Source organism: Coturnix japonica, chromosome 4, assembly GCF_001577835.2.
Source record: "Coturnix japonica isolate 7356 chromosome 4, Coturnix japonica 2.1, whole genome shotgun sequence".
In the NCBI taxonomy this organism is placed as follows: Eukaryota; Metazoa; Chordata; class Aves; order Galliformes; family Phasianidae; genus Coturnix; species Coturnix japonica.
The window spans coordinates 47,315,770-47,329,239 of NC_029519.1; positions in this window are offsets into that span (position 1 = coordinate 47,315,770).

Below are 13,470 nucleotides of genomic sequence, written 5' to 3' on the forward strand. Positions count from 1 at the left end.
GAAGCAACGAATCAAGCAAAAATAGGAGAGAATGAGTCCCGTAACCGAGAGGCCTACTGTGAATCTAGGCGAACGGCTGAAGGCTCCACACACTCCCCTGAACGCCAGAAACTCGAAAGACGTCAGTCTGTTCTTGCGACAGAGTTAATATAGAGTCCAGGTCCCGTGACCTATCGTGTTGTTCCCTGGGAGATGTAGTCTTCTTCTGATAAGTTGCAGATTCAGTAAAATTATTCATGCTTTATATGATGTTATGATGTGGAATACTGATAGCAAAAAATTACAAAAATTATTAAACCATGACATTCCAACCCCTTTATTTCTAACATCATTACATTATATTTATACATACATACACACTCATATGTATAATTGTGAATAATCAGCAACCTTATTTTTTCTCAACAATCTATATTTATTCCATACAAATCCCTAAGTTGAGAACAAAACTCTATAACCTAATTTACTATTTATTAATTTTGAGAAAAAAATGGCAAAACTGCCAGAAAAAGGAAAACATGTCAGCGGTAGAGGGGAAAGGCAGCGCTAGTAGGGCGTCCCCCCCACATCAAGGTGCACTCAATCCTTTCCCAGCCACCACAGCAGATTTCCTTTTGGCTTATACTTCTTTCCATGTGTGCTCTACACATGCATGGCCAGTGCAGATATAGAGTCCAAGATGGAAAACTTCGCTTACAGAATGCCTAATTAAGGTATATAGAGAAAAGTGTTTCCTTAACATTGATCCACTCTATCTTAAGTCCTATACTAATTGAACTATTCTGTAAACCAATTGAAATATTTTTCTGAGACTCTACCTAATTATCTACAGGAAAATCATTGGCTGCACTCCCCCAACATCAAAATTCCCTTGTGTAACATCATTGACAATTCCATTTTTGTCCATCCACGCCACCCATGTGCACGCCAGGTCCCTGGCAAAGACAGTAACCCGGAGAGGTTGCCCTTTCCAGAACGCGGAAGGACCCAAAACTGTTTTTCCCCACCCACAACCTCTTTAGTATTGTACTACAGAACCTTATTCTCCCTCCACGGTACGTAGGTGGCCTGGATTGGTTAGGAACCATTACGAATTACCTAGATCCTCGAGTGTTGACTCAACCAAGGTGGCTTCTGCTAAATGGTTCTCGCAAATTTTTATACGTTCCGCACCCCATTGCTCTTCAACATAGTTTTCAAATAACTCCATTGTATCGTTCAATCTTACCAGAAGCTGGTGCAATGATAGGGAATATGGTAAATCCACTCAATGCCATGATTTTTGGCCCCAAAGTGGTTACAAAGGGAATTTTAAAAAATGGGTCCTTAATCTGATTCAATTCTTTCCGGAGTGCCCATGGCCGCCACAAGGATTTTGCTTTTCCAACCCTAATATGGTGTTTCGGGCAGTAGCATGGGGTGCTGCGTATGTTTCGAGCCACCCCAGCTGGTTTGCCATCCACCATGGTAGATAACATAACGTCTACCAATTGCGAAGATCGTGCAAAGGTGATATAACTCAACGCTGCCATAGCCTCTCCATATTTATACTTTTGCCATCGCCCTCTTCCCCCCCAAAGAGGTTTCATCCTCTTGGCTTGTTAATTATGCGCATGTTTCACAATGCATGAATAACTTGAGCAATAGCGTCCAATAGTATAAGTCCACCCCTCGGTCTCTGGCCCACTTTATATGTTGCATCCACTTTCCTTGATGAACCTGAAGTTCCTCATAAGGCCCATGCCGAGCAGGGAAAAATTCACCTTGTTTGGCCAGTCCAAGGTCTATTTGAGCCACCTCAATTTTGGCAGCTCGATCAAACCTGAATGTTTTTTTATGTTCTTCAGTAGCCATTACTTTTAGGCACATGAGCATCTACATTGGCGCAGCCTTTACAACAATGTTTCCTTATTCGGGCAGCAATGTCTTTCACAAGGTTCAGCAGCCCAAACAGGTTTAACCCTTTCCGTTGCCAATTATGCAATTTTCCCACTAGTATGCAACAACCCCCATAAGGCATTTGCCACCAATTCCAGGAAATCAGTATAAAGATGAAGCATTGGCCACACCTCTCCGTTCAGCCCACAATCTAAAGACCAAGCTGAAAGACAACCTTTACTCTCTCTGGAAATTGCACTTGAATTTCTCCTTACCTTCGTGGCCTCATGCGCAAACTTGTCGTGTTGGGGCTCCATACAGGCAGCTTTTCCACTCTGGCGTATGGCTTATTCCTACAATAAACGACAATGATCCGTCTGTGAATAGGGCACCAAATTTCTTTTCCGTTTTCTGGTATGCTCATTGTATGGTGGTGCCGTCTTTAGCACGTTGATACCTCTTCTGTAGGCTGGTGTTTCAAAATTTTTTTTTTAACTCTCAGGCCCAGTCCATGATCAACTTCTAAGAATTCCAGGACCGGCCTGAGTTTTCCCATTCGAGCTCGGTTGAGTAATTAATGAAAATCCACTTACTCCCAAGTGGCTATCAGTAGCATGAAATGGGTGGAGGGAAACCTGTCCTTTAAAACATCCAGTTTTATTACTGGGCAAGCGATTGTGCTAGAAGAAGCCTGAACCTCTGTCCCAACTACTTCAGAAGCAGCCCGAACCCCCTCATACACGGCTAAGATCTCCTTCTCAGTTGGAGTGTAGCGCTCCTCAGAAACCTTATTGCTCGACTGCTACCAAAATCCTAGGGGTCGCTCGGGTCTCCTCCCTGAGGCTCTTTGCCTACAAAACTCCAGGTGGGACCTTTCTCTCCTAGCAGCAAGTGTAGAGGATGTTCTTCAACATCCTGTCCCGTCCGTAAATGGCCCCAAGGCACGGCACGGGCTATTTTCATTGTTCTTATCTGCTCAAAGCTGCTGCCTGCTCAGGACCAATGAGAAATATTCTTTCTTCCGTGTTAACCTGAATAGAGAGGGGCCATAACTATGTGGCTGGTAGGTTTGGACAATGGCATTCTCCAAAAGCCCACTACCTCCCAGAAAAGATTGGTCTCTGTTTTAATTTGTGGGCGGAGACATAGCAGTGATTTGTCAATCACACATCTGCCTGGGATGTGACGACGTCCATCTTGCAATTTTATGCCTAAGAACTGGATTTCTGGGCAGGCCCTTCACCTTGCCTGCGCTTAATGGAAAAAACCCAGCTTTCAAAAAAGAAATTTGATTATATGTTTTCCCTTTCTTGGACCTCTGCTGCTGTATGGCCCCACACCCAATTCATCAATATACTGCAAGTGCTCAGGAGCATTACCCTGTTCCAAAAACAGCTTGGATCAATCCATGGCAAATTGTTGGGCTGTGCTTCCACCCCTGGGGTAAACGGTTCCAGGTATACTGAATACCTCTCCAGTAAAAGCAAACTGTGGCCTACTTTTGCAGCCAATGGGATGGAAAAGAAGGCATTAGCAATATCAATGGTGGCATACCACCTAGCTTCTTTTGACTCCAATTCATACTGGAGTTCTAGCATGTCTGGTACAGCAGCACTTAATGGAGGTGTAACTTCATTCAGGCCACGGTAATCTACCGTCAGCCTCCATTCCCCACTGGTTTTACGCACTGGCCATATGGGCTGTTAAAAAAGGCGAGTGCGTTTGCTAAATACACTCCTGATTTTCTAATTGGCGAATTAGCTTGTGAATGGGGAGCAATGAGTCCCTGTTGGTGCGGTACTGCCGTCTGTGAACCACTCATGTGGCAATTGGTACCTCTTAGTCTTTTACCTGGAGCAATCCCACAGCAGAAGGATCATCTGACAAGACCAGGTAAAGTGACAGCTGCTTAACACCATTTGTGTTTACAGCAGCTATCCCAAAGGCCCATCGATACCCTTGGATCCTTGAAAATATCCATCCTAAGGTAATCGATTCCCAGTATACATGGAGCCTCTGGACCAGTCACAATAGGGTTCTCTGCCAGTTTTTTACCAGTGAGGCTTATTTCGGCCTCCAAACATAGTCAATTCTTGGGAACCCCCAGTCACTCCATGGATATATATTGGTTGTGTCCTTGTGACTTGAGGGCATTAAGGGTGCATTGTGCACCAGTGTCCACCAAGGCTTTATATTTTCTGTGGTTGAGATGTGCCAGGCCAACTTAATCCACACAGTCCAGTATACTCTGTTGTCCCTTTCCCCCCCCTGGCTGGGGGCAGGGCCCCTCTATTGTTTACCTCGTTGACTTGCAGCAACTGGAACTCTCCCCCGTTTGGAAGAGTTCACCTTGGTGGTTGTTTTGGATTGTAATTCTTTCACTCGTGCCTGAAGTGCAGAAGTGGATGAGTTATACCACTTCTTTATATCCTCCCCATGATTACTCAAGAAATACAACAAAGCAAAACGTATGGTCTTATCATTGTCGTTTGCTTGAATACGAGGTGTCTTATCGTTGTCATTTGCTTGAATACGAGGACGTCTCTTTTTTATGGTTGAGATTTTCGATGATACAGGTCGAGAGGAACTCATGTTGTTTAGCTCTCTCAATAGGCGATCGTGGAAATCCTGGTTTCCATCATCTGGTACCACCGTGGATTCATCTACATCAGGCACATTAGCCAATTTGTCAATAATATCACTTTGTGTTTCCTCCACTTTGTCTAACCTTTCCACTATTTTTTTTCCCATTTGGACAATGGCTGAAGTATAAAGCTTAACTTCTGTAGCGCTTATAAATAATTCAAGCTCCTGAAGTCTGCTAATTAGCTCATTTACAGGGGGCTTTCTTTCCCCTTTGCCATATACCAATGCAAGTGCACTGGCATGCTTTTCTGGAGCTGCCTTTGTAAAGTCACGCCACATTTGTCGTGGAACGTGGACTGCTTCAGGATCATGTAATTGGTTTGGATTGTTACGATTGAACTGGGGGCTGTAGAGCATTTCCACCAGAGCCCTTTCTCTCAAAAATTGGATACCTTTCTCCATATCAGTCCATTTCTTTTTCTAGGCTCCAAAGTCCCGTTTAAAAGGGAATCTACTCTTACCGCTATCAACATCCGCTTCCAGAGGGTGTAGGACCGATTTTGGCCAATGTGCCTATACCTCTGTCCACACACGTGAGTCCCTGGAAATGCTACCCCAGTTGGCGAGCTTCAACTGCATCGAGCCACGCACTTTTGCCCGCATTCTCCACCAAAATCTGTCACGGTTTGAACTAAAAATCCACCTGCGTCCGTGACAGGGGGCCGTAGGCCCCGGAGGGGCCCTAGGCCGAGGAAAAAGTTAATTAGGAAAAGAAAAAACAGCGGCAGACGATCTAAAGAGCACACTTATTTACTAAATACCTATATCGAAATAACAGAGATAACACAATATAATACAATATAATTGAAATTGAGCTAACGAAATCAACAAAATAGGAAGAGAATGAGTCCCCGTAACCGAGAGGCCTACTGTGGAACTAGGCGAACGGCTGAAGGCTCCCACACACTCCCTGAACGCCAGAACTAGAAAAAGACGTCAGTCTGTTCTGCGACAGAGTTAAATATAGAGTCCAGGTCCCGTGACCAATAAAAAAAAAAATTTGTGGAATGTAGCAAAAAAAAACAAAAAAAAAAAAAAAAAAAAAAAAAAAAAAAAAAACCGCTATCGTGGTTGTTCCCTGGGAAGATGTAGTCCTTCTTCCTGTATAAGTTGCAAGATTCAGTAAAATTATTCATGCTTTATATGATGTTATGATGTGGAATACTGATAGCAAAAATTACAAAATTATTAAACCATGACATCCACTCTTGCTTTCTGGGGTAGGTATCTATCAGCTTGTTGGCACAGCTTCCTCTCTATCATTAGGTTGTTTAGAGAAAACCAGAACAATATATCTGCTCATTTTAAGTACTGCTTTAATCCCAAAATATCTACTCAGGTTCAAGTTTACTGCAAAGTGAGAATTAGTTTACTTTAAAGCATTCTAAATGGAGCATGATTGAAAACGACTTAGCCAAATGCTTGTGCATCAGCCAGCCGTCAGCTGACAAGGGACAAAACATCTGCACAGATATGGAACAGGCTGACAAAGAAAGGAAAGCTGCTCACATAGCAAGACCCAGAGCCCTTGTCTCCCACCAGGTTGCAAGGCTGTCAGAAAGAGCAATGCAATGTAATTTGTTTAAACATAGGCTTCACTCCCAAACGTTTTCCCTTGTTCTGTTTTTATTGTTGCAATATGAAATGTGAGTGTGAAAAGGCAAAAAATGATAAACTGGGAACCCATCTGAATGGCTCTGTTCTTGTGCTTCCATATGCTGTTGTTCTATGCAGAGGCACAGAAGGAATGACAACTGTATCACTTAGTGGTTAAGTTGCTTTTTTACTAGTCACTAGTATGAGTTCAAAAACTGAAATTCCACTGAAAGAATGATATTTTATTGCTGAGTTCAGAACAAATGGCAAAGCACCTCAAGAAACACAATTGTATTTTAGTCTGTGACAAATTACAGTGGTGTTTGGACAGTCCTTGGTATTAACCAGATGCAGTCAGATTCATTTTTCTCCATTGTAAGAGAAAATGACTCACATATTCCACTTTTATCCCAAGGGACAGATGAAAAACTGATTGCAGACTTTTGTGCTGCTGTCCTTTCATGCAGTTGGGCCCATCCTCTGCTCAAGCTGTGTTTAAAAAGAGAAAATGCTTGTGTGTAAGAGATGAAGTATGTTCATGCTGTACCCATTAGTTACTCCTGCCCGCAGTGCTGTGCTCCATTTGTGGTGTGCTCCAGCCCTGGGGTGCGATTACAGGCTGAGTTAGTATTCCATTCCATTTTCACCCTGGTATTGCTCCACTTGCTTTGCAGGCTTTCTGAACCACAAGGCATAGGTAACTACTGCTGCTTTAATCTGGAGTCTACTTCAATGATAAACATGCTTTGTTTCCATGGAACTTAGATCTAATGAAAGTTTGTCCCAATTAAATTATGTTTATATTACGGTATTTAGAGTGCTCTAAGTGCTGATGAGACTCAAAGCCAAATATAATTGCAGTCAATACAGGCCCAGATAAATTGTTTTCAGATTCATGCCAACAAATGGTGATTAATTTCTTTGTTGTGGTGCAAGCTCGCTTCTGAGCATGTTCCACATTAGCTCAGTAAGCATCCCATGCAATCACTGGTACACTGCAGAACAGATCAGCTCTCCCTTGTTGCGCTGATTGCACAATGCACTGCAACCTCCCTGAAAAGCTCTGGAAAATGCTGTGCTCTGAGGAGATGCTTATGACCAGCCAGGATAAATGTCATTTCTCTTCCTGGTCTATATTGCAGCAACATGACCAGCAACAAGCAATGTTAACACATCTTAACACTGACAATTAAATGATACCTCTCCATAGAAGTGGCTAGCTTATTTGCAGGTTCTTTTGATTCAAGTATAGTCAGGAAGATTGGGAAGGCTTCACAGGTTTTGTTGCTGGAAAACCCAGGGGAAGGTCTGTGTTGTTTAAACAGTTCCCCTGGAAGTGGCAATTCATCTAAATTGAAACTATTCAATCACAAGCACATATTTAGAGAAACATCCTATGTAAATTTTCTTCAGAGTTTGAAATCACTGGAGCATTTTCTTTGGTAGTTTGAATACCTCTGCTTTTTAAAGTAAAATTTACAGTAAAAACAGAAGTAAAAGAGAAAATTTTGTAAAATTCCAAGATAAGAAGACAGGGCTTTTTAGCTGGTGTGAGGTGGTTTCTTCTTTAGATTCTAGGTTGCGTTAGCACTCAGGTGCTGACCCCAAAGTCTTGCAAGACTAAAAACTTAATCTGCGCCCAACTTTAATTTTCATGTCTTATCATATATGAACTTCCCAAATCTATGCATTATCATTTTTTTCCCACAATGTAGGCTTTTTGCCTGTTTTTTGGTTGGTTTGTTGTTGTTTTTTTTCTTTTTGTGAAAATCACTCAGAAGAATGAGCAAGCATATTCCAGTCTTTCATCATTCTGCTCTCTGACTTTCCTTTGGCTGCTTTCCATTAGAGAGAATTAAAGAGCCAAAAATGCAATGTGGTTCTATGGGAAGCAGAGGTGGGGTTTCAGAAACTACTGAGATAGGACCAAAGGGAAAAAGAATGTGGGTGAAGAAACATTTCCTCCTGCTGCGTGTTCTTCTCTTGATTTAATCATTCCAAGGACTCTGTAGATATAAAATCTGAGTGCAGGCCTCTTATATACTTATAAAGTTTCAGAGCTTCTGCTCAACATAAACTGAAGTATGTGATATTCCACAGAATAGATTAGCTCTTAATTTCATAGTATAAGTCACAGAATAATGAAGTCCTAAAACAAGGTGGTTTGAAATGGACCTTAAAGATCATATAGTTCCCACCTCCTACTGTGAGCAGGGTTGCTAACCACTAAATTGAGCAACAGAACAGGTAATCTCACTTTCTTGGCAAATGTTATAGTGAACTCCACTGATTGGATTTAGAATAATGGAAAATAATGTCTTTGCTCCTCTAAAATAGACATAATTATTTGTATAATCATAGTATTCTGTTCAGAGCTAATTTCAGAAGATCAATTAGTATGTGATCTTAGTGTGGATGATGACTCGTCTTTTGTCCTACAGACTCCATAAATACCATCTTCCAAACAGTTAAAGTAACTGGTAGAAGGTCATACAAATTCAGAACCTAATGCAGCTCTAACCTGACTGGAAGCTGTTACACAGATCTTACAGTACTGTTATTTATGGCAGTATGATCTTTTCTACTTTCTGACTTAGAGCCATGGCTGCCTGAAGTCCTATCAACATGTGCTGTGATCAGATTTCACAAATCAAGTGGAGCTAGTTGCATCAGGTGTGTTCTTGGGTGGGAGTCCTTAAAAATGCACCCAGTGCTGCAAGTAAAGGCACCTGACCTGAAGCTAGAGAGGAATGCTTCTTCCTGGGGGTCTCTTTAGATGGGTTTAATTTATCTCCTGTATACAGTGCAACTACAATAAGAAGGGTATGGAGAACAGTCTCTTTCCTTCATTTTATAGAGTCATAGAATCATTTCTTTTAATCTCAAAGGATAGGATAGGTTGGGGTAGAATGAAATTAGTAGAATAATACACAGCAGTTTAGTTGGAGTAAACCTATTAATACTGTTGGGTCCAACTGCCTGACTGCCAGAACTGACCAAAGCATAAAGCAAATGCCAAAGGGTATTGTCCAAATACCTCTTGAACACTCCAGGCACAACTTCCTCATGAAGAACACTGCTCCAGTGTACTGTGGCTCACTTCCCAAAGAACAAATTTCACTACCAGTGCAAGCCTGGTAGCTACCAACCTTGTAATGCTGTCCTTGTTAATGAATTTGTTCTTGTTTATAGTGTTGCTAGGAAGGTACTTAGAGGCTTCTTGAACACATAGGACCCAGAAAAAGTTATGGCTCCTTCTGGTTTCTTGTTTTACTAAAGAAAATGTTGAAGTTAATTAATTAGACGCCAGGTCTATTCCTGGCTTCATTCAGAAAGTGGCAGGCGAAATAAGTGTTAATGAGAGTGATTTCTTCTTCACAATAATGCTAGGCCTGTTGCCTCTGGGTCTCAATTGTATGAACTTCAGGATGTATTTTTATACCTTTTAGTTTGCCTTAGCATAGTCTTGCAGAGAGCATTTGACGATAACCTTTAATTTGGAGAGAGGCTACAGCCGACTGTAATTAAGGCAGCTTTTTTTTTTTTTTAATTAACCAATAGCGGTATCTTTCTAGACAACAGGAGTCCTACCCTGATTAAGTTGTTCTGAGAGGATATTTTTAATTAGGACATCTCCCAGAGAAGCAATATGCTTTAGCTGGTGCCTCAAGCTAACAAGAAATAAGTATGCAGCCTTTTTCTCAAGAAAGAAAACAACCCTCCTTTTAAATATGCGCAAGGTATTCCAGAGGGAGTCTTTTTGAAGGCAACTTCTTAACGAGTATTTACTAATATAACAAAAAGAAAGTTGGGAAGTGTTTTGCTTATATCTAGGCTCAAATTTCATTTTGAAAGGGAAAAGTCTTTTGATTGTCTTAAATAATAGCTTGAGATAATACGAGCTCCTTTGTAATGGTTAGTTGGAAATAGTTTATATATAAATAAAGCCATTTAATGTAAAAGAAACCTGATCTTGTCTGTATTTTGAACAGTGAGGTGCCTGATGTCTGACTAGGAGATCAAACAATTTTTATCTCAGTAGATAGCTGTTTAAAAAGCAGTTACAATAGTAACTGAAGACCTAATTAGTTGCATTGTAATGCCTAACCAATATCTTAACCACTTCAAGACTTGCTAAGAAAGGGATGCAGTAACTTTGACGATTTGAGCTAGAGGAACTCATAAGAATTTGAATGTTACCAAAAAAAAAAAAAAAAGGGAAGTTTATTTTGTTTCAAAAAATCTTTTAAAAATCAGACTAAATTACAAAGTAGTTTCAGCTTTACAGAGGTTCTGCAAGTAGCTGTAACTGCATTGTTTGATTTCAACGCCAACCTTAGAGGATGTCAGCACTGCAATTCTTGGGAGGAAGCCCAAGGCACAGAGGAGGAGCTGGAATTACTAAGTTTTCTGATATGTATGCAAGAGATTTTGTAGTAACCTAAGGAAGTGGATTATGTCTAGTATTGCTGAGAAGGTTTGTAGGTGTGAAACAAGAGCAGAAATGATATTAGTGGATCAGAAACTGAAATCCAGGCTAAGTTTTCAAATATTTCAAATTTGTTATCCATACTGCTCAATAGCATTACAGTCTGTTGTTGTGGTTTTTTTGGTTGGTTGGTTTTTGGTTCTGATTTTTTTTATGCTGCAGTGAAGTCAGTGTTCCTTGAACAGAAAGAACAGTGCTGATATCACACGCTTTCTCCAAAACATAGAATCATATCTTAGAATGGTTTGGGTTGGAAGGGACCTTAAAGGTTGTCTAGTTCCAGCCCCACAAAACATGTTCATTGTCATAATGAAGATTTGTGTTTGTTCAAAATCACCCTCTCTTTTTGTTTTGTTTTGAAAATATGTTTATTTGTAGGGTTCTAAAATGTGGTGTAAGTTGTTTTGGCTACTAGATGGAAAAAAGCCTTTGGAAATATGCTTCGATATCTCTAAAAGGACTTCTGGTCAGGAGCTTAATGCTTTCAGTGTGCCATGTTAGGGATTGTGAATTCTCAGTTGTACTGTGCTAAATAGCTTTGTGACTTAATTTAGCAGAGAAAGAAACTTTGATACTGGTCTGGCTATTTCTGACTCAAATATAATAGTTTATGCAAGCCAGTCAATTGAGGAATGTTGCACAGGAAAAATAGAAAATGAGATGGTTTAGATCTGAAAGCCAACTCTTGAAGAAAATTAGGCACAGCAATTATGATATATGTATTTTTAATTAAATTTTGAAGATTTTACATGTCATTCAAAGAGATGAGAATTCCCAAGGCTAGCAATTATTTTACACAATTTATAATATCTAGAAAGAACTGATAACTTTCATCAAGCCAATGTGGTGGGGTGTTTGGTTTGTTTTTTTTTTTTTAGCCTTTAAGTGTAATTTAGGAAGATTTATAGTACTGGAAAAGTTTGCAAGAATGACAATGTTGATATCCCCTAGCTTTAATTTTGGCGATGTTTGCCATTCATTTAATCTTTTTGCTTTAATCTCTGCAAGTGAAATTGACTTAAAACCTCTGATTTTTTTTGTTGCTATCCAAGCTAATTCTAGGTCTTCCAAAAAAAAAATCTGATGAACATGCCTGAAGGATGATAGAAATTGCTCTGTTTGCCAACTGCATTAATGTAGGGTGTGCTTTGTACTATGTAAGCAAAAGTGCTGCTGGTTTATCATCACATGCAATCTTTCTCTGCTTTTTTTGTTTGCTGTTGTTTTTGGTTTTTTTTCCCTTGTTTTGATTTATATTTAATTTCTCCTTGGTATGTGTGATACACGGCTCTCCAATAGCAATGTGCAGTTAGCCTTTTAAAGAAAAGCCTGAGGACATATTTCTACTAAGCAAAAACTCTGAAAAGAAAGGGACAACAGATAAAGTACCCACAGAAACAATTTCTCCAGAAGATTCTGCTTTTGATAATATGTAATTATCTAATCACTTCCAGCCTGGCATGAAGCACATAATTATCTGACATCTTCCTTTCTCTTATGAGGGAATAAATGCAGCATGGATTCAATTAGAAAATTATTTAATAAAGATGCTGCTAGAGTTCAGTGCAAGAAGATACCTGAGGTATTCTGATTTCTTTGCTGTCTCAGATCATTAATTGTGTCCCTTTGCTTGCTCACGACAAGAATTCTGGCAGCACAGGAAAGCAAAACATGAATTGGGAAAACTACTGTTTAAATAAGCATTAAGACAATGCCAGCCAGAATACATTTAAAACAATGTGTAGGAATGATTCTTGTTCACCTATGATCATAGAATTACCCAGATTGGAAAAGATCTTGAAGATCATCAAGTCCAACTGCAGCCTAACCATAGTACCCTAACTCTAAAAACCCTCTGCTAAATCATATCCCTGAGCACCACATCCAAATGGCTCTTAAACACATTCAAGGATGGCGATTCAACCACCTCCCTGGGGAGCCTATTCCAGTACTTGACTACCGTTTCTGTAAAGAAATGTTTCCTAACATCCAACCTAAACTTGCCCTGGCGCAACTTGAGGCCATTTCTGCTTGCCCTGTCACTTGTCACCAGTGAGAAGAGATCTTGACTGTTTCATTAATATGGCTGAGAAAAACTATCTGACAAGTTCAGTGGCTTCTTAAGCAATAGTCTTTAGACAATATGGTTTATACCACTATGAACTGAATTATATCAGTGTGCTGAAACGTAGGAAGATAATTTGAAATAGCTAGTAGAATATTTGTTATGTAATGACTTGTTAAATTTAAACAATGAATCGTTATATGCATAAATGCATAGTAACTGAGCAAGCAGCAGTTTATAGCTTAGCTGTTACGAGATTGAAATTAATGGAAAAACAATTACTAGAATAGTGTGAAATATTCCAGAAAAAATAATGCTACCATGTGCGATAAAGAGTATTCAGCCCTAGCTTCTAATCTCTTCCTTGACTTCCTCATCTCTAAAGCAGATCTTTTGAATTAATGAAATTAAAGTGGTAAGCAAAAGAGAGCTTTGAGAGAAAATATTCTTTTAAAGTTTATGGATGTTAGATAAATATATTTATGTTAAAACATGGAAAAAATAGAAAAACTGTAATCCACTGTACTTTGCAAAAAGATGCAGATCTGGAGGTACAACTAATCAAAATGCCAGTTATGCAGTTTCCTTTTATATTGGAACTGTTATGATATTGCCTGTTGTACACGGCAGATCTGTATCTGTAATCCAGAGTCAATGACATAGCCAACAAATGTCTTTGTTTCATAATCACAGCTATTTTTCCAGCATGTGATCTCTGAATCTGGTTCCAATTTTGCTGACTGTGTGCATCAAGTATTATTCCATACAGATATCCCTCTCTCTTAATGCCTGTATT